The sequence below is a fragment of the Ambystoma mexicanum genome, unplaced genomic scaffold (assembly GCF_040938575.1).
Source record: "Ambystoma mexicanum isolate Mex_15411 unplaced genomic scaffold, UKY_AmexF1_1 Mex_scaf20, whole genome shotgun sequence".
NCBI classification, from domain to species: domain Eukaryota; kingdom Metazoa; phylum Chordata; class Amphibia; order Caudata; family Ambystomatidae; genus Ambystoma; species Ambystoma mexicanum.
Window position 1 is genome coordinate 1,547,676 of NW_027182434.1, and position 24,770 is coordinate 1,572,445.

Genomic DNA, 24,770 nt, shown 5'->3' on the forward strand with positions numbered 1-24,770 from the left:
ATCCCACCGCTGCCACTTTTCCTGGCCTTGCATTTTAAAGAAGAACGTAACGTTGACCTCTTCCTTCATTAGTGCCACCTCTGTCGCAATGAGCAAGCGGATGGTATGCCACACCCTGCAGGAAAAAGGTTTCGCTTCTGACGTCTTGCTTTTCTGGACATCCAGTCTCAAGTTTCCCATCTGGAACGGCGCTCCCTGCTGCTTTGTGAAGGCTTGCTGCAAGAGCCTTCGAAACCCAGGAGCTCTTGCGTTGAGCTGTGACGCGTCCTGGGAAGACCTCCCGTTGCAGCGGAATGAGCCCCACTTCCAGGGCGTGCTGGTAGCAAATTTCCCACAGCCCACAGGGAGCAAACGATCCCAGGTGTGATGTATCACCAGGAGAGGCTGAGATGAGAGTAAGGGTTCACGCGTGTGCCCGGACCGAGGTTAATGATGGGATTAGAGCTAGGGTTAGATGCAGGGAAAGAGTGAGAGTTATAATTAGGGATAAAGCTAACAGGTGATCATTACTCGTCATGTAACATGATACAAAGGGTCAGAAGAGGAACTGATTCAGGGTTACAATTTGGACTTCGCAGACAACAGGAGCACTAAATGGTGCTGAGGGGGACTCAATAAAGTGGACCGGCCGCCTAATGTAAGCAATTGTGCACAAATATTGTACGATGACTAGCGTTGCCGGTGCTTTTTTCTTAAAGAGTCAGTTCTTGGCACCCATTCCCTACTTGACTCAGCCTAATCTTCAAGAATATTTGTCAAGAACTATCTCCCGCGTGACAGGCGGGGATACTGACCACTATACTAACGAGGAGACGTGAGGGCATGAAATGAACAGCTGCTGATGTCTGCACAGCATCCAGCGACCACCTAGCTGGCCTAGGGGGTCTCATTTTCCCCCGTCAAACGGCTTGCCCGATCTAAGGCTAATTTCTTTCTTTTTATCGGCACCAGGCTTAAAACTCAGTTTAAGGCGATAGTTCCGGGCTATGTTTGACTCCAGAGTTGAATCTGTCATCCCGCATTTCCTCAGCAAATCAAGCTACCCATCTCAAGTCTCATGAGCTGAGGACGGCAAAGTCCCTGTGGGCTTAGGACAGTCAAAGAAACCCCTGGGCTGCATGCTAAGCCCCTTTTCGGCTTCACTTTCCGAATCCTGCCCTAGCTTGCGATTAGTTTTTTTCTCACTTCTTGCCCCCATCTCCCACCTTGCCTCATGGTCTCCCCTCCTCTGCGCACCTGACAGTTTGCCTGCCCTTCCACTGCCTGTCTCCAGACTTTCCAAGGAGAAAAGGCAAAGCACTAAAGCGGGCCGGGCAACGGGTCAAGTTCCGCTTTCGGCGACTAGCAGGGAGGTAGCGTGGCCGAGCGGTCTAAGGCGCTGGATTAAGGCTCCAGTCTCTTCGGAGGCGTGGGTTCAAATCCCACCGCTGCCACTTTTCCTGGCCTTGCATTTTAAAGAAGAACGTAACGTTGACCTCTTCCTTCATTAGTGCCACCTCTGTCGCAATGAGCAAGCGGATGGTATGCCACACCCTGCAGGAAAAAGGTTTCGCTTCTGACGTCTTGCTTTTCTGGACATCCAGTCTCAAGTTTCCCATCTGGAACGGCGCTCCCTGCTGCTTTGTGAAGGCTTGCTGCAAGAGCCTTCGAAACCCAGGAGCTCTTGCGTTGAGCTGTGACGCGTCCTGGGAAGACCTCCCGTTGCAGCGGAATGAGCCCCACTTCCAGGGCGTGCTGGTAGCAAATTTCCCACAGCCCACAGGGAGCAAACGATCCCAGGTGTGATGTATCACCAGGAGAGGCTGAGATGAGAGTAGGGGTTCACGCGTGTGCCCGGACCGAGGTTAATGATGGGATTAGAGCTAGGGTTAGATGCAGGGAAAGAGTGAGAGTTATAATTAGGGATAAAGCTAACAGGTGATCATTACTCGTCATGTAACATGATACAAAGGGTCAGAAGAGGAACTGATTCAGGGTTACAATTTGGACTTCGCAGACAACAGGAGCACTAAATGGTGCTGAGGGGGACTCAATAAAGTGGACCGGCCGCCTAATGTAAGCAATTGTGCACAAATATTGTACGATGACTAGCGTTGCCGGTGCTTTTTTCTTAAAGAGTCAGTTCTTGGCACCCATTCCCTACTTGACTCAGCCTAATCTTCAAGAATATTTGTCAAGAACTAAAAAAAAATCCAGAAACGGTTTAACCTCCCCGTCGGGGAATTGAACCCCGGTCTCCCGCGTGACAGGCGGGGATACTGACCACTATACTAACGAGGAGACGTGAGGGCATGAAATGAACAGCTGCTGATGTCTGCACAGCATCCAGCGACCACCTAGCTGGCCTAGGGGGGTCTCATTTTCCCCCGTCAAACGGCTTGCCCGATCTAAGGCTAATTTCTTTCTTTTTATCGGCACCAGGCTTAAAACTCAGTTTAAGGCGATAGTTCCGGGCTATGTTTGACTCCAGAGTTGAATCTGTCATCCCGCATTTCCTCAGCAAATCAAGCTACCCATCTCAAGTCTCATGAGCTGAGGACGGCAAAGTCCCTGTGGGCTTAGGACAGTCAAAGAAACCCCTGGGCTGCATGCTAAGCCCCTTTTCGGCTTCACTTTCCGAATCCTGCCCTAGCTTGCGATTAGTTTTTTTCTCACTTCTTGCCCCCATCTCCCACCTTGCCTCATGGTCTCCCCTCCTCTGCGCACCTGACAGTTTGCCTGCCCTTCCACTGCCTGTCTCCAGACTTTCCAAGGAGAAAAGGCAAAGCACTAAAGCGGGCCGGGCAACGGGTCAAGTTCCGCTTTCGGCGACTAGCAGGGAGGTAGCCTGGCCGAGCGGTCTAAGGCGCTGGATTAAGGCTCCAGTCTCTTCGGAGGCGTGGGTTCAAATCCCACCGCTGCCACTTTTCCTGGCCTTGCATTTTAAAGAAGAACGTAACGTTGACCTCTTCCTTCATTAGTGCCACCTCTGTCGCAATGAGCAAGCGGATGGTATGCCACACCCTGCAGGAAAAAGGTTTCGCTTCTGACGTCTTGCTTTTCTGGACATCCAGTCTCAAGTTTCCCATCTGGAACGGCGCTCCCTGCTGCTTTGTGAAGGCTTGCTGCAAGAGCCTTCGAAACCCAGGAGCTCTTGCGTTGAGCTGTGACGCGTCCTGGGAAGACCTCCCGTTGCAGCGGAATGAGCCCCACTTCCAGGGCGTGCTGGTAGCAAATTTCCCACAGCCCACAGGGAGCAAACGATCCCAGGTGTGATGTATCACCAGGAGAGGCTGAGATGAGAGTAAGGGTTCACGCGTGTGCCCGGACCGAGGTTAATGATGGGATTAGAGCTAGGGTTAGATGCAGGGAAAGAGTGAGAGTTATAATTAGGGATAAAGCTAACAGGTGATCATTACTCGTCATGTAACATGATACAAAGGGTCAGAAGAGGAACTGATTCAGGGTTACAATTTGGACTTCGCAGACAACAGGAGCACTAAATGGTGCTGAGGGGGACTCAATAAAGTGGACCGGCCGCCTAATGTAAGCAATTGTGCACAAATATTGTACGATGACTAGCGTTGCCGGTGCTTTTTTCTTAAAGAGTCAGTTCTTGGCACCCATTCCCTACTTGACTCAGCCTAATCTTCAAGAATATTTGTCAAGAACTATCTCCCGCGTGACAGGCGGGGATACTGACCACTATACTAACGAGGAGACGTGAGGGCATGAAATGAACAGCTGCTGATGTCTGCACAGCATCCAGCGACCACCTAGCTGGCCTAGGGGGTCTCATTTTCCCCCGTCAAACGGCTTGCCCGATCTAAGGCTAATTTCTTTCTTTTTATCGGCACCAGGCTTAAAACTCAGTTTAAGGCGATAGTTCCGGGCTATGTTTGACTCCAGAGTTGAATCTGTCATCCCGCATTTCCTCAGCAAATCAAGCTACCCATCTCAAGTCTCATGAGCTGAGGACGGCAAAGTCCCTGTGGGCTTAGGACAGTCAAAGAAACCCCTGGGCTGCATGCTAAGCCCCTTTTCGGCTTCACTTTCCGAATCCTGCCCTAGCTTGCGATTAGTTTTTTTCTCACTTCTTGCCCCCATCTCCCACCTTGCCTCATGGTCTCCCCTCCTCTGCGCACCTGACAGTTTGCCTGCCCTTCCACTGCCTGTCTCCAGACTTTCCAAGGAGAAAAGGCAAAGCACTAAAGCGGGCCGGGCAACGGGTCAAGTTCCGCTTTCGGCGACTAGCAGGGAGGTAGCGTGGCCGAGCGGTCTAAGGCGCTGGATTAAGGCTCCAGTCTCTTCGGAGGCGTGGGTTCAAATCCCACCGCTGCCACTTTTCCTGGCCTTGCATTTTAAAGAAGAACGTAACGTTGACCTCTTCCTTCATTAGTGCCACCTCTGTCGCAATGAGCAAGCGGATGGTATGCCACACCCTGCAGGAAAAAGGTTTCGCTTCTGACGTCTTGCTTTTCTGGACATCCAGTCTCAAGTTTCCCATCTGGAACGGCGCTCCCTGCTGCTTTGTGAAGGCTTGCTGCAAGAGCCTTCGAAACCCAGGAGCTCTTGCGTTGAGCTGTGACGCGTCCTGGGAAGACCTCCCGTTGCAGCGGAATGAGCCCCACTTCCAGGGCGTGCTGGTAGCAAATTTCCCACAGCCCACAGGGAGCAAACGATCCCAGGTGTGATGTATCACCAGGAGAGGCTGAGATGAGAGTAGGGGTTCACGCGTGTGCCCGGACCGAGGTTAATGATGGGATTAGAGCTAGGGTTAGATGCAGGGAAAGAGTGAGAGTTATAATTAGGGATAAAGCTAACAGGTGATCATTACTCGTCATGTAACATGATACAAAGGGTCAGAAGAGGAACTGATTCAGGGTTACAATTTGGACTTCGCAGACAACAGGAGCACTAAATGGTGCTGAGGGGGACTCAATAAAGTGGACCGGCCGCCTAATGTAAGCAATTGTGCACAAATATTGTACGATGACTAGCGTTGCCGGTGCTTTTTTCTTAAAGAGTCAATTCTTGGCACCCATTCCCTACTTGACTCAGCCTAATCTTCAAGAATATTTGTCAAGAACTAAAAAAAATCCAGAAACGGTTTAACCTCCCCGTCGGGGAATTGAACCCCGGTCTCCCGCGTGACAGGCGGGGATACTGACCACTATACTAACGAGGAGACGTGAGGGCATGAAATGAACAGCTGCTGATGTCTGCACAGCATCCAGCGACCACCTAGCTGGCCTAGGGGGGTCTCATTTTCCCCCGTCAAACGGCTTGCCCGATCTAAGGCTAATTTCTTTCTTTTTATCGGCACCAGGCTTAAAACTCAGTTTAAGGCGATAGTTCCGGGCTATGTTTGACTCCAGAGTTGAATCTGTCATCCCGCATTTCCTCAGCAAATCAAGCTACCCATCTCAAGTCTCATGAGCTGAGGACGGCAAAGTCCCTGTGGGCTTAGGACAGTCAAAGAAACCCCTGGGCTGCATGCTAAGCCCCTTTTCGGCTTCACTTTCCGAATCCTGCCCTAGCTTGCGATTAGTTTTTTTCTCACTTCTTGCCCCCATCTCCCACCTTGCCTCATGGTCTCCCCTCCTCTGCGCACCTGACAGTTTGCCTGCCCTTCCACTGCCTGTCTCCAGACTTTCCAAGGAGAAAAGGCAAAGCACTAAAGCGGGCCGGGCAACGGGTCAAGTTCCGCTTTCGGCGACTAGCAGGGAGGTAGCCTGGCCGAGCGGTCTAAGGCGCTGGATTAAGGCTCCAGTCTCTTCGGAGGCGTGGGTTCAAATCCCACCGCTGCCACTTTTCCTGGCCTTGCATTTTAAAGAAGAACGTAACGTTGACCTCTTCCTTCATTAGTGCCACCTCTGTCGCAATGAGCAAGCGGATGGTATGCCACACCCTGCAGGAAAAAGGTTTCGCTTCTGACGTCTTGCTTTTCTGGACATCCAGTCTCAAGTTTCCCATCTGGAACGGCGCTCCCTGCTGCTTTGTGAAGGCTTGCTGCAAGAGCCTTCGAAACCCAGGAGCTCTTGCGTTGAGCTGTGACGCGTCCTGGGAAGACCTCCCGTTGCAGCGGAATGAGCCCCACTTCCAGGGCGTGCTGGTAGCAAATTTCCCACAGCCCACAGGGAGCAAACGATCCCAGGTGTGATGTATCACCAGGAGAGGCTGAGATGAGAGTAAGGGTTCACGCGTGTGCCCGGACCGAGGTTAATGATGGGATTAGAGCTAGGGTTAGATGCAGGGAAAGAGTGAGAGTTATAATTAGGGATAAAGCTAACAGGTGATCATTACTCGTCATGTAACATGATACAAAGGGTCAGAAGAGGAACTGATTCAGGGTTACAATTTGGACTTCGCAGACAACAGGAGCACTAAATGGTGCTGAGGGGGACTCAATAAAGTGGACCGGCCGCCTAATGTAAGCAATTGTGCACAAATATTGTACGATGACTAGCGTTGCCGGTGCTTTTTTCTTAAAGAGTCAGTTCTTGGCACCCATTCCCTACTTGACTCAGCCTAATCTTCAAGAATATTTGTCAAGAACTATCTCCCGCGTGACAGGCGGGGATACTGACCACTATACTAACGAGGAGACGTGAGGGCATGAAATGAACAGCTGCTGATGTCTGCACAGCATCCAGCGACCACCTAGCTGGCCTAGGGGGTCTCATTTTCCCCCGTCAAACGGCTTGCCCGATCTAAGGCTAATTTCTTTCTTTTTATCGGCACCAGGCTTAAAACTCAGTTTAAGGCGATAGTTCCGGGCTATGTTTGACTCCAGAGTTGAATCTGTCATCCCGCATTTCCTCAGCAAATCAAGCTACCCATCTCAAGTCTCATGAGCTGAGGACGGCAAAGTCCCTGTGGGCTTAGGACAGTCAAAGAAACCCCTGGGCTGCATGCTAAGCCCCTTTTCGGCTTCACTTTCCGAATCCTGCCCTAGCTTGCGATTAGTTTTTTTCTCACTTCTTGCCCCCATCTCCCACCTTGCCTCATGGTCTCCCCTCCTCTGCGCACCTGACAGTTTGCCTGCCCTTCCACTGCCTGTCTCCAGACTTTCCAAGGAGAAAAGGCAAAGCACTAAAGCGGGCCGGGCAACGGGTCAAGTTCCGCTTTCGGCGACTAGCAGGGAGGTAGCGTGGCCGAGCGGTCTAAGGCGCTGGATTAAGGCTCCAGTCTCTTCGGAGGCGTGGGTTCAAATCCCACCGCTGCCACTTTTCCTGGCCTTGCATTTTAAAGAAGAACGTAACGTTGACCTCTTCCTTCATTAGTGCCACCTCTGTCGCAATGAGCAAGCGGATGGTATGCCACACCCTGCAGGAAAAAGGTTTCGCTTCTGACGTCTTGCTTTTCTGGACATCCAGTCTCAAGTTTCCCATCTGGAACGGCGCTCCCTGCTGCTTTGTGAAGGCTTGCTGCAAGAGCCTTCGAAACCCAGGAGCTCTTGCGTTGAGCTGTGACGCGTCCTGGGAAGACCTCCCGTTGCAGCGGAATGAGCCCCACTTCCAGGGCGTGCTGGTAGCAAATTTCCCACAGCCCACAGGGAGCAAACGATCCCAGGTGTGATGTATCACCAGGAGAGGCTGAGATGAGAGTAGGGGTTCACGCGTGTGCCCGGACCGAGGTTAATGATGGGATTAGAGCTAGGGTTAGATGCAGGGAAAGAGTGAGAGTTATAATTAGGGATAAAGCTAACAGGTGATCATTACTCGTCATGTAACATGATACAAAGGGTCAGAAGAGGAACTGATTCAGGGTTACAATTTGGACTTCGCAGACAACAGGAGCACTAAATGGTGCTGAGGGGGACTCAATAAAGTGGACCGGCCGCCTAATGTAAGCAATTGTGCACAAATATTGTACGATGACTAGCGTTGCCGGTGCTTTTTTCTTAAAGAGTCAGTTCTTGGCACCCATTCCCTACTTGACTCAGCCTAATCTTCAAGAATATTTGTCAAGAACTAAAAAAAATCCAGAAACGGTTTAACCTCCCCGTCGGGGAATTGAACCCCGGTCTCCCGCGTGACAGGCGGGGATACTGACCACTATACTAACGAGGAGACGTGAGGGCATGAAATGAACAGCTGCTGATGTCTGCACAGCATCCAGCGACCACCTAGCTGGCCTAGGGGGGTCTCATTTTCCCCCGTCAAACGGCTTGCCCGATCTAAGGCTAATTTCTTTCTTTTTATCGGCACCAGGCTTAAAACTCAGTTTAAGGCGATAGTTCCGGGCTATGTTTGACTCCAGAGTTGAATCTGTCATCCCGCATTTCCTCAGCAAATCAAGCTACCCATCTCAAGTCTCATGAGCTGAGGACGGCAAAGTCCCTGTGGGCTTAGGACAGTCAAAGAAACCCCTGGGCTGCATGCTAAGCCCCTTTTCGGCTTCACTTTCCGAATCCTGCCCTAGCTTGCGATTAGTTTTTTTCTCACTTCTTGCCCCCATCTCCCACCTTGCCTCATGGTCTCCCCTCCTCTGCGCACCTGACAGTTTGCCTGCCCTTCCACTGCCTGTCTCCAGACTTTCCAAGGAGAAAAGGCAAAGCACTAAAGCGGGCCGGGCAACGGGTCAAGTTCCGCTTTCGGCGACTAGCAGGGAGGTAGCCTGGCCGAGCGGTCTAAGGCGCTGGATTAAGGCTCCAGTCTCTTCGGAGGCGTGGGTTCAAATCCCACCGCTGCCACTTTTCCTGGCCTTGCATTTTAAAGAAGAACGTAACGTTGACCTCTTCCTTCATTAGTGCCACCTCTGTCGCAATGAGCAAGCGGATGGTATGCCACACCCTGCAGGAAAAAGGTTTCGCTTCTGACGTCTTGCTTTTCTGGACATCCAGTCTCAAGTTTCCCATCTGGAACGGCGCTCCCTGCTGCTTTGTGAAGGCTTGCTGCAAGAGCCTTCGAAACCCAGGAGCTCTTGCGTTGAGCTGTGACGCGTCCTGGGAAGACCTCCCGTTGCAGCGGAATGAGCCCCACTTCCAGGGCGTGCTGGTAGCAAATTTCCCACAGCCCACAGGGAGCAAACGATCCCAGGTGTGATGTATCACCAGGAGAGGCTGAGATGAGAGTAAGGGTTCACGCGTGTGCCCGGACCGAGGTTAATGATGGGATTAGAGCTAGGGTTAGATGCAGGGAAAGAGTGAGAGTTATAATTAGGGATAAAGCTAACAGGTGATCATTACTCGTCATGTAACATGATACAAAGGGTCAGAAGAGGAACTGATTCAGGGTTACAATTTGGACTTCGCAGACAACAGGAGCACTAAATGGTGCTGAGGGGGACTCAATAAAGTGGACCGGCCGCCTAATGTAAGCAATTGTGCATAAATATTGTACGATGACTAGCGTTGCCGGTGCTTTTTTCTTAAAGAGTCAGTTCTTGGCACCCATTCCCTACTTGACTCAGCCTAATCTTCAAGAATATTTGTCAAGAACTATCTCCCGCGTGACAGGCGGGGATACTGACCACTATACTAACGAGGAGACGTGAGGGCATGAAATGAACAGCTGCTGATGTCTGCACAGCATCCAGCGACCACCTAGCTGGCCTAGGGGGTCTCATTTTCCCCCGTCAAACGGCTTGCCCGATCTAAGGCTAATTTCTTTCTTTTTATCGGCACCAGGCTTAAAACTCAGTTTAAGGCGATAGTTCCGGGCTATGTTTGACTCCAGAGTTGAATCTGTCATCCCGCATTTCCTCAGCAAATCAAGCTACCCATCTCAAGTCTCATGAGCTGAGGACGGCAAAGTCCCTGTGGGCTTAGGACAGTCAAAGAAACCCCTGGGCTGCATGCTAAGCCCCTTTTCGGCTTCACTTTCCGAATCCTGCCCTAGCTTGCGATTAGTTTTTTTCTCACTTCTTGCCCCCATCTCCCACCTTGCCTCATGGTCTCCCCTCCTCTGCGCACCTGACAGTTTGCCTGCCCTTCCACTGCCTGTCTCCAGACTTTCCAAGGAGAAAAGGCAAAGCACTAAAGCGGGCCGGGCAACGGGTCAAGTTCCGCTTTCGGCGACTAGCAGGGAGGTAGCGTGGCCGAGCGGTCTAAGGCGCTGGATTAAGGCTCCAGTCTCTTCGGAGGCGTGGGTTCAAATCCCACCGCTGCCACTTTTCCTGGCCTTGCATTTTAAAGAAGAACGTAACGTTGACCTCTTCCTTCATTAGTGCCACCTCTGTCGCAATGAGCAAGCGGATGGTATGCCACACCCTGCAGGAAAAAGGTTTCGCTTCTGACGTCTTGCTTTTCTGGACATCCAGTCTCAAGTTTCCCATCTGGAACGGCGCTCCCTGCTGCTTTGTGAAGGCTTGCTGCAAGAGCCTTCGAAACCCAGGAGCTCTTGCGTTGAGCTGTGACGCGTCCTGGGAAGACCTCCCGTTGCAGCGGAATGAGCCCCACTTCCAGGGCGTGCTGGTAGCAAATTTCCCACAGCCCACAGGGAGCAAACGATCCCAGGTGTGATGTATCACCAGGAGAGGCTGAGATGAGAGTAAGGGTTCACGCGTGTGCCCGGACCGAGGTTAATGATGGGATTAGAGCTAGGGTTAGATGCAGGGAAAGAGTGAGAGTTATAATTAGGGATAAAGCTAACAGGTGATCATTACTCGTCATGTAACATGATACAAAGGGTCAGAAGAGGAACTGATTCAGGGTTACAATTTGGACTTCGCAGACAACAGGAGCACTAAATGGTGCTGAGGGGGACTCAATAAAGTGGACCGGCCGCCTAATGTAAGCAATTGTGCATAAATATTGTACGATGACTAGCGTTGCCGGTGCTTTTTTCTTAAAGAGTCAGTTCTTGGCACCCATTCCCTACTTGACTCAGCCTAATCTTCAAGAATATTTGTCAAGAACTATCTCCCGCGTGACAGGCGGGGATACTGACCACTATACTAACGAGGAGACGTGAGGGCATGAAATGAACAGCTGCTGATGTCTGCACAGCATCCAGCGACCACCTAGCTGGCCTAGGGGGTCTCATTTTCCCCCGTCAAACGGCTTGCCCGATCTAAGGCTAATTTCTTTCTTTTTATCGGCACCAGGCTTAAAACTCAGTTTAAGGCGATAGTTCCGGGCTATGTTTGACTCCAGAGTTGAATCTGTCATCCCGCATTTCCTCAGCAAATCAAGCTACCCATATCAAGTCTCATGAGCTGAGGACGGCAAAGTCCCTGTGGGCTTAGGACAGTCAAAGAAACCCCTGGGCTGCATGCTAAGCCCCTTTTCGGCTTCACTTTCCGAATCCTGCCCTAGCTTGCGATTAGTTTTTTTCTCACTTCTTGCCCCCATCTCCCACCTTGCCTCATGGTCTCCCCTCCTCTGCGCACCTGACAGTTTGCCTGCCCTTCCACTGCCTGTCTCCAGACTTTCCAAGGAGAAAAGGCAAAGCACTAAAGCGGGCCGGGCAACGGGTCAAGTTCCGCTTTCGGCGACTAGCAGGGAGGTAGCGTGGCCGAGCGGTCTAAGGCGCTGGATTAAGGCTCCAGTCTCTTCGGAGGCGTGGGTTCAAATCCCACCGCTGCCACTTTTCCTGGCCTTGCATTTTAAAGAAGAACGTAACGTTGACCTCTTCCTTCATTAGTGCCACCTCTGTCGCAATGAGCAAGCGGATGGTATGCCACACCCTGCAGGAAAAAGGTTTCGCTTCTGACGTCTTGCTTTTCTGGACATCCAGTCTCAAGTTTCCCATCTGGAACGGCGCTCCCTGCTGCTTTGTGAAGGCTTGCTGCAAGAGCCTTCGAAACCCAGGAGCTCTTGCGTTGAGCTGTGACGCGTCCTGGGAAGACCTCCCGTTGCAGCGGAATGAGCCCCACTTCCAGGGCGTGCTGGTAGCAAATTTCCCACAGCCCACAGGGAGCAAACGATCCCAGGTGTGATGTATCACCAGGAGAGGCTGAGATGAGAGTAGGGGTTCACGCGTGTGCCCGGACCGAGGTTAATGATGGGATTAGAGCTAGGGTTAGATGCAGGGAAAGAGTGAGAGTTATAATTAGGGATAAAGCTAACAGGTGATCATTACTCGTCATGTAACATGATACAAAGGGTCAGAAGAGGAACTGATTCAGGGTTACAATTTGGACTTCGCAGACAACAGGAGCACTAAATGGTGCTGAGGGGGACTCAATAAAGTGGACCGGCCGCCTAATGTAAGCAATTGTGCACAAATATTGTACGATGACTAGCGTTGCCGGTGCTTTTTTCTTAAAGAGTCAGTTCTTGGCACCCATTCCCTACTTGACTCAGCCTAATCTTCAAGAATATTTGTCAAGAACTAAAAAAAATCCAGAAAAGGTTTAACCTCCCCGTCGGGGAATTGAACCCCGGTCTCCCGCGTGACAGGCGGGGATACTGACCACTATACTAACGAGGAGACGTGAGGGCATGAAATGAACAGCTGCTGATGTCTGCACAGCATCCAGCGACCACCTAGCTGGCCTAGGGGGGTCTCATTTTCCCCCGTCAAACGGCTTGCCCGATCTAAGGCTAATTTCTTTCTTTTTATCGGCACCAGGCTTAAAACTCAGTTTAAGGCGATAGTTCCGGGCTATGTTTGACTCCAGAGTTGAATCTGTCATCCCGCATTTCCTCAGCAAATCAAGCTACCCATATCAAGTCTCATGAGCTGAGGACGGCAAAGTCCCTGTGGGCTTAGGACAGTCAAAGAAACCCCTGGGCTGCATGCTAAGCCCCTTTTCGGCTTCACTTTCCGAATCCTGCCCTAGCTTGCGATTAGTTTTTTTCTCACTTCTTGCCCCCATCTCCCACCTTGCCTCATGGTCTCCCCTCCTCTGCGCACCTGACAGTTTGCCTGCCCTTCCACTGCCTGTCTCCAGACTTTCCAAGGAGAAAAGGCAAAGCACTAAAGCGGGCCGGGCAACGGGTCAAGTTCCGCTTTCGGCGACTAGCAGGGAGGTAGCGTGGCCGAGCGGTCTAAGGCGCTGGATTAAGGCTCCAGTCTCTTCGGAGGCGTGGGTTCAAATCCCACCGCTGCCACTTTTCCTGGCCTTGCATTTTAAAGAAGAACGTAACGTTGACCTCTTCCTTCATTAGTGCCACCTCTGTCGCAATGAGCAAGCGGATGGTATGCCACACCCTGCAGGAAAAAGGTTTCGCTTCTGACGTCTTGCTTTTCTGGACATCCAGTCTCAAGTTTCCCATCTGGAACGGCGCTCCCTGCTGCTTTGTGAAGGCTTGCTGCAAGAGCCTTCGAAACCCAGGAGCTCTTGCGTTGAGCTGTGACGCGTCCTGGGAAGACCTCCCGTTGCAGCGGAATGAGCCCCACTTCCAGGGCGTGCTGGTAGCAAATTTCCCACAGCCCACAGGGAGCAAACGATCCCAGGTGTGATGTATCACCAGGAGAGGCTGAGATGAGAGTAGGGGTTCACGCGTGTGCCCGGACCGAGGTTAATGATGGGATTAGAGCTAGGGTTAGATGCAGGGAAAGAGTGAGAGTTATAATTAGGGATAAAGCTAACAGGTGATCATTACTCGTCATGTAACATGATACAAAGGGTCAGAAGAGGAACTGATTCAGGGTTACAATTTGGACTTCGCAGACAACAGGAGCACTAAATGGTGCTGAGGGGGACTCAATAAAGTGGACCGGCCGCCTAATGTAAGCAATTGTGCACAAATATTGTACGATGACTAGCGTTGCCGGTGCTTTTTTCTTAAAGAGTCAGTTCTTGGCACCCATTCCCTACTTGACTCAGCCTAATCTTCAAGAATATTTGTCAAGAACTAAAAAAAATCCAGAAAAGGTTTAACCTCCCCCCGGTCTCCCGCGTGACAGGCGGGGATACTGACCACTATACTAACGAGGAGACGTGAGGGCATGAAATGAACAGCTGCTGATGTCTGCACAGCATCCAGCGACCACCTAGATGGCCTAGGGGGTCTCATTTTCCCCCGTCAAACGGCTTGCCCGATCTAAGGCTAATTTCTTTCTTTTTATCGGCACCAGGCTTAAAACTCAGTTTAAGGCGATAGTTCCGGGCTATGTTTGACTCCAGAGTTGAATCTGTCATCCCGCATTTCCTCAGCAAATCAAGCTACCCATCTCAAGTCTCATGAGCTGAGGACGGCAAAGTCCCTGTGGGCTTAGGACAGTCAAAGAAACCCCTGGGCTGCATGCTAAGCCCCTTTTCGGCTTCACTTTCCGAATCCTGCCCTAGCTTGCGATTAGTTTTTTTCTCACTTCTTGCCCCCATCTCCCACCTTGCCTCATGGTCTCCCCTCCTCTGCGCACCTGACAGTTTGCCTGCCCTTCCACTGAAGCGGGCCGGGCAACGGGTCAAGTTCCGCTTTCGGCGACTAGCAGGGAGGTAGCGTGGCCGAGCGGTCTAAGGCGCTGGATTAAGGCTCCAGTCTCTTCGGAGGCGTGGGTTCAAATCCCACCGCTGCCACTTTTCCTGGCCTTGCATTTTAAAGAAGAACGTAACGTTGACCTCTTCCTTCATTAGTGCCACCTCTGTCGCAATGAGCAAGCGGATGGTATGCCACACCCTGCAGGAAAAAGGTTTCGCTTCTGACGTCTTGCTTTTCTGGACATCCAGTCTCAAGTTTCCCATCTGGAACGGCGCTCCCTGCTGCTTTGTGAAGGCTTGCTGCAAGACCCTTCGAAACCCAGGAGCTCTTGCGTTGAGCTGTGACGCGTCCTGGGAAGACCTCCCGTTGCAGCGGAATGAGCCCCACTTCCAGGGCGTGCTGGTAGCAAATTTCCCACAGCCCACAGGGAGCAAACGATCCCAGGTGTGATGTATCACCAGGAGAGGCTGAGATGAGAGTAGGGGTTCACGCGTGTGCCCGGACCGAGGTTAATGATGGGATTAGAGCTAGGGTTAGATGCAGGGAAAGAGTGAGAGTTATAATTAGGGATAAAGCTAACAGGTGATCATTACTCGTCATGTAACATGATACAAAGGGTCAGAAGAGGAACTGATTCAGGGTTACAATTTGGACTTCGCAGACAACAGGAGCACTAAATGGTGCTGAGGGGGACTCAATAAAGTGGACCGGCCGCCTAATGTAAGCAATTGTGCACAAATATTGTACGATGACTAGCGTTGCCGGTGCTTTTTTCTTAAAGAGTCAGTTCTTGGCACCCATTCCCTACTTGACTCAGCCTAATCTTCAAGAATATTTGTCAAGAACTAAAAAAAATCCAGAAAAGGTTTAACCTCCCCGTCGGGAATTGAACCCCGGTCTCCCGCGTGACAGGCGGGGATACTGACCACTATACTAACGAGGAGACGTGAGGGCATGAAATGAACAGCTGCTGATGTCTGCACAGCATCCAGCGACCACCTAGCTGGCCTAGGGGGTCTCATTTTCCCCCGTCAAACGGCTTGCCCGATCTAAGGCTAATTTCTTTCTTTTTATCGGCACCAGGCTTAAAACTCAGTTTAAGGCGATAGTTCCGGGCTATGTTTGACTCCAGAGTTGAATCTGTCATCCCGCATTTCCTCAGCAAATCAAGCTACCCATCTCAAGTCTCATGAGCTGAGGACGGCAAAGTCCCTGTGGGCTTAGGACAGTCAAAGAAACCCCTGGGCTGCATGCTAAGCCCCTTTTCGGCTTCACTTTCCGAATCCTGCCCTAGCTTGCGATTAGTTTTTTTCTCACTTCTTGCCCCCATCTCCCACCTTGCCTCATGGTCTCCCCTCCTCTGCGCACCTGACAGTTTGCCTGCCCTTCCACTGCCTGTCTCCAGACTTTCCAAGGAGAAAAGGCAAAGCACTAAAGCGGGCCGGGCAACGGGTCAAGTTCCGCTTTCGGCGACTAGCAGGGAGGTAGCGTGGCCGAGCGGTCTAAGGCGCTGGATTAAGGCTCCAGTCTCTTCGGAGGCGTGGGTTCAAATCCCACCGCTGCCACTTTTCCTGGCCTTGCATTTTAAAGAAGAACGTAACGTTGACCTCTTCCTTCATTAGTGCCACCTCTGTCGCAATGAGCAAGCGGATGGTATGCCACACCCTGCAGGAAAAAGGTTTCGCTTCTGACGTCTTGCTTTTCTGGACATCCAGTCTCAAGTTTCCCATCTGGAACGGCGCTCCCTGCTGCTTTGTGAAGGCTTGCTGCAAGAGCCTTCGAAACCCAGGAGCTCTTGCGTTGAGCTGTGACGCGTCCTGGGAAGACCTCCCGTTGCAGCGGAATGAGCCCCACTTCCAGGGCGTGCTGGTAGCAAATTTCCCACAGCCCACAGGGAGCAAACGATCCCAGGTGTGATGTATCACCAGGAGAGGCTGAGATGAGAGTAGGGGTTCACGCGTGTTGCCGGACCGAGGTTAATGATGGGATTAGAGCTAGGGTTAGATGCAGGGAAAGAGTGAGAGTTATAATTAGGGATAAAGCTAACAGGTGATCATTACTCGTCATGTAACATGATACAAAGGGTCAGAAGAGGAACTGATTCAGGGTTACAATTTGGACTTCGCAGACAACAGGAGCACTAAATGGTGCTGAGGGGGACTCAATAAAGTGGACCGGCCGCCTAATGTAAGCAATTGTGCACAAATATTGTACGATGACTAGCGTTGCCGGTGCTTTTTTCTTAAAGAGTCAGTTCTTGGCACCCATTCCCTACTTGACTCAGCCTAATCTTCAAGAATATTTGTCAAGAACTAAAAAAAATCCAGAAAAGGTTTAACCTCCCCCCGGTCTCCCGCGTGACAGGCGGGGATACTGACCACTATACTAACGAGGAGACGTGAGGGCATGAAATGAACAGCTGCTGATGTCTGCACAGCATCCAGCGACCACCTAGATGGCCTAGGGGGTCTCATTTTCCCCCGTCAAACGGCTTGCCCGATCTAAGGCTAATTTCTTTCTTTTTATCGGCACCAGGCTTAAAACTCAGTTTAAGGCGATAGTTCCGGGCTATGTTTGACTCCAGAGTTGAATCTGTCATCCCGCATTTCCTCAGCAAATCAAGCTACCCATCTCAAGTCTCATGAGCTGAGGACGGCAAAGTCCCTGTGGGCTTAGGACAGTCAAAGAAACCCCTGGGCTGCATGCTAAGCCCCTTTTCGGCTTCACTTTCCGAATCCTGCCCTAGCTTGCGATTAGTTTTTTTCTCACTTCTTGCCCCCATCTCCCACCTTGCCTCATGGTCTCCCCTCCTCTGCGCACCTGACAGTTTGCCTGCCCTTCCACTGAAGCGGGCCGGGCAACGGGTCAAGTTCCGCTTTCGGCGACTAGCAGGGAGGTAGCGTGGCCGAGCGGTCTAAGGCGCTGGATTAAGGCTCCAGTCTCTTCGGAGGCGTGGGTTCAAATCCCACCGCTGCCACTTTTCCTGGCCTTGCATTTTAAAGAAGAACGTAACGTTGACCTCTTCCTTCATTAGTGCCACCTCTGTCGCAATGAGCAAGCGGATGGTATGCCACACCCTGCAGGAAAAAGGTTTCGCTTCTGACGTCTTGCTTTTCTGGACATCCAGTCTCAAGTTTCCCATCTGGAACGGCGCTCCCTGCTGCTTTGTGAAGGCTTGCTGCAAGAGCCTTCGAAACCCAGGAGCTCTTGCGTTGAGCTGTGACGCGTCCTGGGAAGACCTCCCGTTGCAGCGGAATGAGCCCCACTTCCAGGGCGTGCTGGTAGCAAATTTCCCACAGCCCACAGGGAGCAAACGATCCCAGGTGTGATGTATCACCAGGAGAGGCTGAGATGAGAGTAGGGGTTCACGCGTGTGCCCGGACCGAGGTTAATGATGGGATTAGAGCTAGGGTTAGATGCAGGGAAAGAGTGAGAGTTATAATTAGGGATAAAGCTAACAGGTGATCATTACTCGTCATGTAACATGATACAAAGGGTCAGAAGAGGAACTGATTCAGGGTTACAATTTGGACTTCGCAGACAACAGGAGCACTAAATGGTGCTGAGGGGGACTCAATAAAGTGGACCGGCCGCCTAATGTAAGCAATTGTGCACAAATATTGTACGATGACTAGCGTTGCCGGTGCTTTTTTCTTAAAGAGTCAGTTCTTGGCACCCATTCCCTACTTGACTCAGCCTAATCTTCAAGAATATTTGTCAAGAACTAAAAAAAATCCAGAAAAGGTTTAACCTCCCCGTCGGGGAATTGAGCCCCGGTCTCCCGCGTGACAGGCGGGGATACTGACCACTATACTAACGAGGAGACGTGAGGGCATGAAATGAACAGCTGCTGATGTCTGCACAGCATCCAGCGACCACCTAGCTGGCCTAGGGGGTCTCATTTTCCCCCGTCAAACGGCTTGCCCGATCTAAGGCTAATTTCTTTCTTTTTATCGGCACCAGGCTTAAAACTCAGTTTAAGGCGATAGTTCCGGGCTATGTTTGACTCCAGAGTTGAATCTGTCATCCCGCATTTCCTCAGCAAATCAAGCTACCCATCTCAAGTCTCATGAGCTGAGGACGGCAAAGTCCCTGTGGGCTTAGGACAGTCAAAGAAACCCCTGGGCTGCATGCTAAGCCCCTTTTCGGCTTCACTTTCCGAATCCTGCCCTAGCTTGCGATTAGTTTTTTTCTCACTTCTTGTCCCCATCTCCCACCTTGCCTCATGGTCTCCCCTCCTCTGCGCACCTGACAGTTTGCCTGCCCTTCCACTGCCTGTCTCCAGACTTTCCAAGGAGAAAAGGCAAAGCACTAAAGCGGGCCGGGCAACGGGTCAAGTTCCGCTTTCGGCGACTAGCAGGGAGGTAGCGTGGCCGAGCGGTCTAAGGCGCTGGATTAAGGCTCCAGTCTCTTCGGAGGCGTGGGTTCAAATCCCACCGCTGCCACTTTTCCTGGCCTTGCATTTTAAAGAAGAACGTAACGTTGACCTCTTCCTTCATTAGTGCCACCTCTGTCGCAATGAGCAAGCGGATGGTATGCCACACCCTGCAGGAAAAAGGTTTCGCTTCTGACGTCTTGCTTTTCTGGACATCCAGTCTCAAGTTTCCCATCTGGAACGGCGCTCCCTGCTGCTTTGTGAAGGCTTGCTGCAAGAGCCTTCGAAACCCAGGAGCTCTTGCGTTGAGCTGTGACGCGTCCTGGGAAGACCTCCCGTTGCAGCGGAATGAGCCCCACTTCCAGGGCGTGCTGGTAGCAAATTTCCCACAGCCCACAGGGAGCAAACGATCCCAGGTGTGATGTATCACCAGGAGAGGCTGAGATGAGAGTAGGGGTTCACGCGTGTGCCCGGACCGAGGTTAATGATGGGATTAGAGCTAGGGTTAGATGCAGGGAAAGAGTGAGAGTTATAATTAGGGATAAAGCTAACAGGTGATCATTACTCGTCATGTAACATGATACAAAGGGTCAGAAGAGGAACTGATTCAGGGTTACAATTTGGACTTCGCAGACAACAGGAGCACTAAATGGTGCTGAGGGGGACTCAATAAAGTGGACCGGCCGCCTAATGTAAGCAATTGTGCACAAATATTGTACGATGACTAGCGTTGCCGGTGCTTTTTTCTTAAAGAGTCAGTTCTTGGCACCCATTCCCTACTTGACTCAGCCTAATCTTCAAGAATATTTGTCAAGAACTAAAAAAAATCCAGAAAAGGTTTAACCTCCCCCCGGTCTCCCGCGTGACAGGCGGGGATACTGACCACTATACTAACGAGGAGACGTGAGGGCATGAAATGAACAGCTGCTGATGTCTGCACAGCATCCAGCGACCACCTAGATGGCCTAGGGGGTCTCATTTTCCCCCGTCAAACGGCTTGCCCGATCTAAGGCTAATTTCTTTCTTTTTATCGGCACCAGGCTTAAAACTCAGTTTAAGGCGATAGTTCCGGGCTATGTTTGACTCCAGAGTTGAATCTGTCATCCCGCATTTCCTCAGCAAATCAAGCTACCCATCTCAAGTCTCATGAGCTGAGGACGGCAAAGTCCCTGTGGGCTTAGGACAGTCAAAGAAACCCCTGGGCTGCATGCTAAGCCCCTTTTCGGCTTCACTTTCCGAATCCTGCCCTAGCTTGCGATTAGTTTTTTTCTCACTTCTTGCCCCCATCTCCCACCTTGCCTCATGGTCTCCCCTCCTCTGCGCACCTGACAGTTTGCCTGCCCTTCCACTGAAGCGGGCCGGGCAACGGGTCAAGTTCCGCTTTCGGCGACTAGCAGGGAGGTAGCGTGGCCGAGCGGTCTAAGGCGCTGGATTAAGGCTCCAGTCTCTTCGGAGGCGTGGGTTCAAATCCCACCGCTGCCACTTTTCCTGGCCTTGCATTTTAAAGAAGAACGTAACGTTGACCTCTTCCTTCATTAGTGCCACCTCTGTCGCAATGAGCAAGCGGATGGTATGCCACACCCTGCAGGAAAAAGGTTTCGCTTCTGACGTCTTGCTTTTCTGGACATCCAGTCTCAAGTTTCCCATCTGGAACGGCGCTCCCTGCTGCTTTGTGAAGGCTTGCTGCAAGACCCTTCGAAACCCAGGAGCTCTTGCGTTGAGCTGTGACGCGTCCTGGGAAGACCTCCCGTTGCAGCGGAATGAGCCCCACTTCCAGGGCGTGCTGGTAGCAAATTTCCCACAGCCCACAGGGAGCAAACGATCCCAGGTGTGATGTATCACCAGGAGAGGCTGAGATGAGAGTAGGGGTTCACGCGTGTGCCCGGACCGAGGTTAATGATGGGATTAGAGCTAGGGTTAGATGCAGGGAAAGAGTGAGAGTTATAATTAGGGATAAAGCTAACAGGTGATCATTACTCGTCATGTAACATGATACAAAGGGTCAGAAGAGGAACTGATTCAGGGTTACAATTTGGACTTCGCAGACAACAGGAGCACTAAATGGTGCTGAGGGGGACTCAATAAAGTGGACCGGCCGCCTAATGTAAGCAATTGTGCACAAATATTGTACGATGACTAGCGTTGCCGGTGCTTTTTTCTTAAAGAGTCAGTTCTTGGCACCCATTCCCTACTTGACTCAGCCTAATCTTCAAGAATATTTGTCAAGAACTAAAAAAAATCCAGAAAAGGTTTAACCTCCCCGTCGGGGAATTGAACCCCGGTCTCCCGCGTGACAGGCGGGGATACTGACCACTATACTAACGAGGAGACGTGAGGGCATGAAATGAACAGCTGCTGATGTCTGCACAGCATCCAGCGACCACCTAGCTGGCCTAGGGGGTCTCATTTTCCCCCGTCAAACAGCTTGCCCGATCTAAGGCTAATTTCTTTCTTTTTATCGGCACCAGGCTTAAAACTCAGTTTAAGGCGATAGTTCCGGGCTATGTTTGACTCCAGAGTTGAATCTGTCATCCCGCATTTCCTCAGCAAATCAAGCTACCCATCTCAAGTCTCATGAGCTGAGGACGGCAAAGTCCCTGTGGGCTTAGGACAGTCAAAGAAACCCCTGGGCTGCATGCTAAGCCCCTTTTCGGCTTCACTTTCCGAATCCTGCCCTAGCTTGCGATTAGTTTTTTTCTCACTTCTTGCCCCCATCTCCCACCTTGCCTCATGGTCTCCCCTCCTCTGCGCACCTGACAGTTTGCCTGCCCTTCCACTGCCTGTCTCCAGACTTTCCAAGGAGAAAAGGCAAAGCACTAAAGCGGGCCGGGCAACGGGTCAAGTTCCGCTTTCGGCGACTAGCAGGGAGGTAGCGTGGCCGAGCGGTCTAAGGCGCTGGATTAAGGCTCCAGTCTCTTCGGAGGCGTGGGTTCAAATCCCACCGCTGCCACTTTTCCTGGCCTTGCATTTTAAAGAAGAACGTAACGTTGACCTCTTCCTTCATTAGTGCCACCTCTGTCGCAATGAGCAAGCGGATGGTATGCCACACCCTGCAGGAAAAAGGTTTCGCTTCTGACGTCTTGCTTTTCTGGACATCCAGTCTCAAGTTTCCCATCTGGAACGGCGCTCCCTGCTGCTTTGTGAAGGCTTGCTGCAAGAGCCTTCGAAACCCAGGAGCTCTTGCGTTGAGCTGTGACGCGTCCTGGGAAGACCTCCCGTTGCAGCGGAATGAGCCCCACTTCCAGGGCGTGCTGGTAGCAAATTTCCCACAGCCCACAGGGAGCAAACGATCCCAGGTGTGATGTATCACCAGGAGAGGCTGAGATGAGAGTAGGGGTTCACGCGTGTTGCCGGACCGAGGTTAATGATGGGATTAGAGCTAGGGTTAGATGCAGGGAAAGAGTGAGAGTTATAATTAGGGATAAAGCTAACAGGTGATCATTACTCGTCATGTAACATGATACAAAGGGTCAGAAGAGGAACTGATTCAGGGTTACAATTTGGACTTCGCAGACAACAGGAGCACTAAATGGTGCTGAGGGGGACTCAATAAAGTGGACCGGCCGCCTAATGTAAGCAATTGTGCACAAATATTGTACGATGACTAGCGTTGCCGGTGCTTTTTTCTTAAAGAGTCAGTTCTTGGCACCCATTCCCTACTTGACTCAGCCTAATCTTCAAGAATATTTGTCAAGAACTAAAAAAAATCCAGAAAAGGTTTAACCTCCCCCCGGTCTCCCGCGTGACAGGCGGGGATACTGACCACTATACTAACGAGGAGACGTGAGGGCATGAAATGAACAGCTGCTGATGTCTGCACAGCATCCAGCGACCACCTAGATGGCCTAGGGGGTCTCATTTTCCCCCGTCAAACGGCTTGCCCGATCTAAGGCTAATTTCTTTCTTTTTATCGGCACCAGGCTTAAAACTCAGTTTAAGGCGATAGTTCCGGGCTATGTTTGACTCCAGAGTTGAATCTGTCATCCCGCATTTCCTCAGCAAATCAAGCTACCCATCTCAAGTCTCATGAGCTGAGGACGGCAAAGTCCCTGTGGGCTTAGGACAGTCAAAGAAACCCCTGGGCTGCATGCTAAGCCCCTTTTCGGCTTCACTTTCCGAATCCTGCCCTAGCTTGCGATTAGTTTTTTTCTCACTTCTTGCCCCCATCTCCCACCTTGCCTCATGGTCTCCCCTCCTCTGCGCACCTGACAGTTTGCCTGCCCTTCCACTGAAGCGGGCCGGGCAACGGGTCAAGTTCCGCTTTCGGCGACTAGCAGGGAGGTAGCGTGGCCGAGCGGTCTAAGGCGCTGGATTAAGGCTCCAGTCTCTTCGGAGGCGTGGGTTCAAATCCCACCGCTGCCACTTTTCCTGGCCTTGCATTTTAAAGAAGAACGTAACGTTGACCTCTTCCTTCATTAGTGCCACCTCTGTCGCAATGAGCAAGCGGATGGTATGCCACACCCTGCAGGAAAAAGGTTTCGCTTCTGACGTCTTGCTTTTCTGGACATCCAGTCTCAAGTTTCCCATCTGGAACGGCGCTCCCTGCTGCTTTGTGAAGGCTTGCTGCAAGAGCCTTCGAAACCCAGGAGCTCTTGCGTTGAGCTGTGACGCGTCCTGGGAAGACCTCCCGTTGCAGCGGAATGAGCCCCACTTCCAGGGCGTGCTGGTAGCAAATTTCCCACAGCCCACAGGGAGCAAACGATCCCAGGTGTGATGTATCACCAGGAGAGGCTGAGATGAGAGTAGGGGTTCACGCGTGTGCCCGGACCGAGGTTAATGATGGGATTAGAGCTAGGGTTAGATGCAGGGAAAGAGTGAGAGTTATAATTAGGGATAAAGCTAACAGGTGATCATTACTCGTCATGTAACATGATACAAAGGGTCAGAAGAGGAACTGATTCAGGGTTACAATTTGGACTTCGCAGACAACAGGAGCACTAAATGGTGCTGAGGGGGACTCAATAAAGTGGACCGGCCGCCTAATGTAAGCAATTGTGCACAAATATTGTACGATGACTAGCGTTGCCGGTGCTTTTTTCTTAAAGAGTCAGTTCTTGGCACCCATTCCCTACTTGACTCAGCCTAATCTTCAAGAATATTTGTCAAGCACTAAAAAAAATCCAGAAAAGGTTTAACCTCCCCGTCGGGAATTGAACCCCGGTCTCCCACGTGACAGGCGGGGATACTGACCACTATACTAACGAGGAGACGTGAGGGCATGAAATGAACAGCTGCTGATGTCTGCACAGCATCCAGCGACCACCTAGCTGGCCTAGGGGGGTCTCATTTTCCCCGTCAAACGGCTTGCCCGATCTAAGGCTAATTTCTTTCTTTTTATCGGCACCAGGCTTAAAACTCAGTTTAAGGCGATAGTTCCGGGCTATGTTTGACTCCAGAGTTGAATCTGTCATCCCGCATTTCCTCAGCAAATCAAGCTACCCATCTCAAGTCTCATGAGCTGAGGACGGCAAAGTCCCTGTGGGCTTAGGACAGTCAAAGAAACCCCTGGGCTGCATGCTAAGCCCCTTTTCGGCTTCACTTTCCGAATCCTGCCCTAGCTTGCGATTAGTTTTTTTCTCACTTCTTGCCCCCATCTCCCACCTTGCCTCATGGTCTCCCCTCCTCTGCGCACCTGACAGTTTGCCTGCCCTTCCACTGCCTGTCTCCAGACTTTCCAAGGAGAAAAGGCAAAGCACTAAAGCGGGCCGGGCAACGGGTCAAGTTCCGCTTTCGGCGACTAGCAGGGAGGTAGCGTGGCCGAGCGGTCTAAGGCGCTGGATTAAGGCTCCAGTCTCTTCGGAGGCGTGGGTTCAAATTCCACCGCTGCCACTTTTCCTGGCCTTGCATTTTAAAGAAGAACGTAACGTTGACCTCTTCCTTCATTAGTGCCACCTCTGTCGCAATGAGCAAGCGGATGGTATGCCACACCCTGCAGGAAAAAGGTTTCGCTTCTGACGTCTTGCTTTTCTGGACATCCAGTCTCAAGTTTCCCATCTGGAACGGCGCTCCCTGCTGCTTTGTGAAGGCTTGCTGCAAGAGCCTTCGAAACCCAGGAGCTCTTGCGTTGAGCTGTGACGCGTCCTGGGAAGACCTCCCGTT

General features: G+C 51.5%; 18 non-coding genes across 18 annotated transcripts; 13 read left to right on the top strand and 5 right to left on the bottom strand.

Annotated features, from left to right (window-relative positions):
• The first annotated feature begins 1,351 nt into the window (after positions 1 to 1,351).
• Positions 1,352 to 1,433, top strand: TRNAL-AAG (transfer RNA leucine (anticodon AAG)). Its single transcript has one exon. It is a non-coding gene; the product is annotated as a tRNA-Leu (tRNA).
• A 775-nt stretch (positions 1,434 to 2,208) lies between these two features.
• Positions 2,209 to 2,280, bottom strand: TRNAD-GUC (transfer RNA aspartic acid (anticodon GUC)). Its single transcript has one exon. It is a non-coding gene; the product is annotated as a tRNA-Asp (tRNA).
• A 1,959-nt stretch (positions 2,281 to 4,239) lies between these two features.
• Positions 4,240 to 4,321, top strand: TRNAL-AAG (transfer RNA leucine (anticodon AAG)). The gene has a single exon. It is a non-coding gene; the product is annotated as a tRNA-Leu (tRNA).
• A 774-nt stretch (positions 4,322 to 5,095) lies between these two features.
• TRNAD-GUC (transfer RNA aspartic acid (anticodon GUC)) lies at positions 5,096 to 5,167 on the bottom strand. Its single transcript has one exon. It is a non-coding gene; the product is annotated as a tRNA-Asp (tRNA).
• Positions 5,168 to 7,126: 1,959 nt separating this feature from the next.
• On the top strand, positions 7,127 to 7,208 carry TRNAL-AAG (transfer RNA leucine (anticodon AAG)). The gene has a single exon. It is a non-coding gene; the product is annotated as a tRNA-Leu (tRNA).
• Positions 7,209 to 7,982: 774 nt separating this feature from the next.
• TRNAD-GUC (transfer RNA aspartic acid (anticodon GUC)) lies at positions 7,983 to 8,054 on the bottom strand. Its single transcript has one exon. It is a non-coding gene; the product is annotated as a tRNA-Asp (tRNA).
• A 1,959-nt stretch (positions 8,055 to 10,013) lies between these two features.
• Positions 10,014 to 10,095, top strand: TRNAL-AAG (transfer RNA leucine (anticodon AAG)). Its single transcript has one exon. It is a non-coding gene; the product is annotated as a tRNA-Leu (tRNA).
• Positions 10,096 to 11,431: 1,336 nt separating this feature from the next.
• On the top strand, positions 11,432 to 11,513 carry TRNAL-AAG (transfer RNA leucine (anticodon AAG)). The gene has a single exon. It is a non-coding gene; the product is annotated as a tRNA-Leu (tRNA).
• Positions 11,514 to 12,287: 774 nt separating this feature from the next.
• On the bottom strand, positions 12,288 to 12,359 carry TRNAD-GUC (transfer RNA aspartic acid (anticodon GUC)). The gene has a single exon. It is a non-coding gene; the product is annotated as a tRNA-Asp (tRNA).
• Positions 12,360 to 12,900: 541 nt separating this feature from the next.
• On the top strand, positions 12,901 to 12,982 carry TRNAL-AAG (transfer RNA leucine (anticodon AAG)). The gene has a single exon. It is a non-coding gene; the product is annotated as a tRNA-Leu (tRNA).
• Positions 12,983 to 14,312: 1,330 nt separating this feature from the next.
• TRNAL-AAG (transfer RNA leucine (anticodon AAG)) lies at positions 14,313 to 14,394 on the top strand. The gene has a single exon. It is a non-coding gene; the product is annotated as a tRNA-Leu (tRNA).
• Positions 14,395 to 15,779: 1,385 nt separating this feature from the next.
• TRNAL-AAG (transfer RNA leucine (anticodon AAG)) lies at positions 15,780 to 15,861 on the top strand. Its single transcript has one exon. It is a non-coding gene; the product is annotated as a tRNA-Leu (tRNA).
• Positions 15,862 to 17,191: 1,330 nt separating this feature from the next.
• On the top strand, positions 17,192 to 17,273 carry TRNAL-AAG (transfer RNA leucine (anticodon AAG)). Its single transcript has one exon. It is a non-coding gene; the product is annotated as a tRNA-Leu (tRNA).
• Positions 17,274 to 18,659: 1,386 nt separating this feature from the next.
• Positions 18,660 to 18,741, top strand: TRNAL-AAG (transfer RNA leucine (anticodon AAG)). Its single transcript has one exon. It is a non-coding gene; the product is annotated as a tRNA-Leu (tRNA).
• A 1,330-nt stretch (positions 18,742 to 20,071) lies between these two features.
• TRNAL-AAG (transfer RNA leucine (anticodon AAG)) lies at positions 20,072 to 20,153 on the top strand. The gene has a single exon. It is a non-coding gene; the product is annotated as a tRNA-Leu (tRNA).
• A 774-nt stretch (positions 20,154 to 20,927) lies between these two features.
• TRNAD-GUC (transfer RNA aspartic acid (anticodon GUC)) lies at positions 20,928 to 20,999 on the bottom strand. Its single transcript has one exon. It is a non-coding gene; the product is annotated as a tRNA-Asp (tRNA).
• Positions 21,000 to 21,539: 540 nt separating this feature from the next.
• On the top strand, positions 21,540 to 21,621 carry TRNAL-AAG (transfer RNA leucine (anticodon AAG)). The gene has a single exon. It is a non-coding gene; the product is annotated as a tRNA-Leu (tRNA).
• Positions 21,622 to 22,951: 1,330 nt separating this feature from the next.
• Positions 22,952 to 23,033, top strand: TRNAL-AAG (transfer RNA leucine (anticodon AAG)). The gene has a single exon. It is a non-coding gene; the product is annotated as a tRNA-Leu (tRNA).
• Positions 23,034 to 24,770: the final 1,737 nt, after the last annotated feature.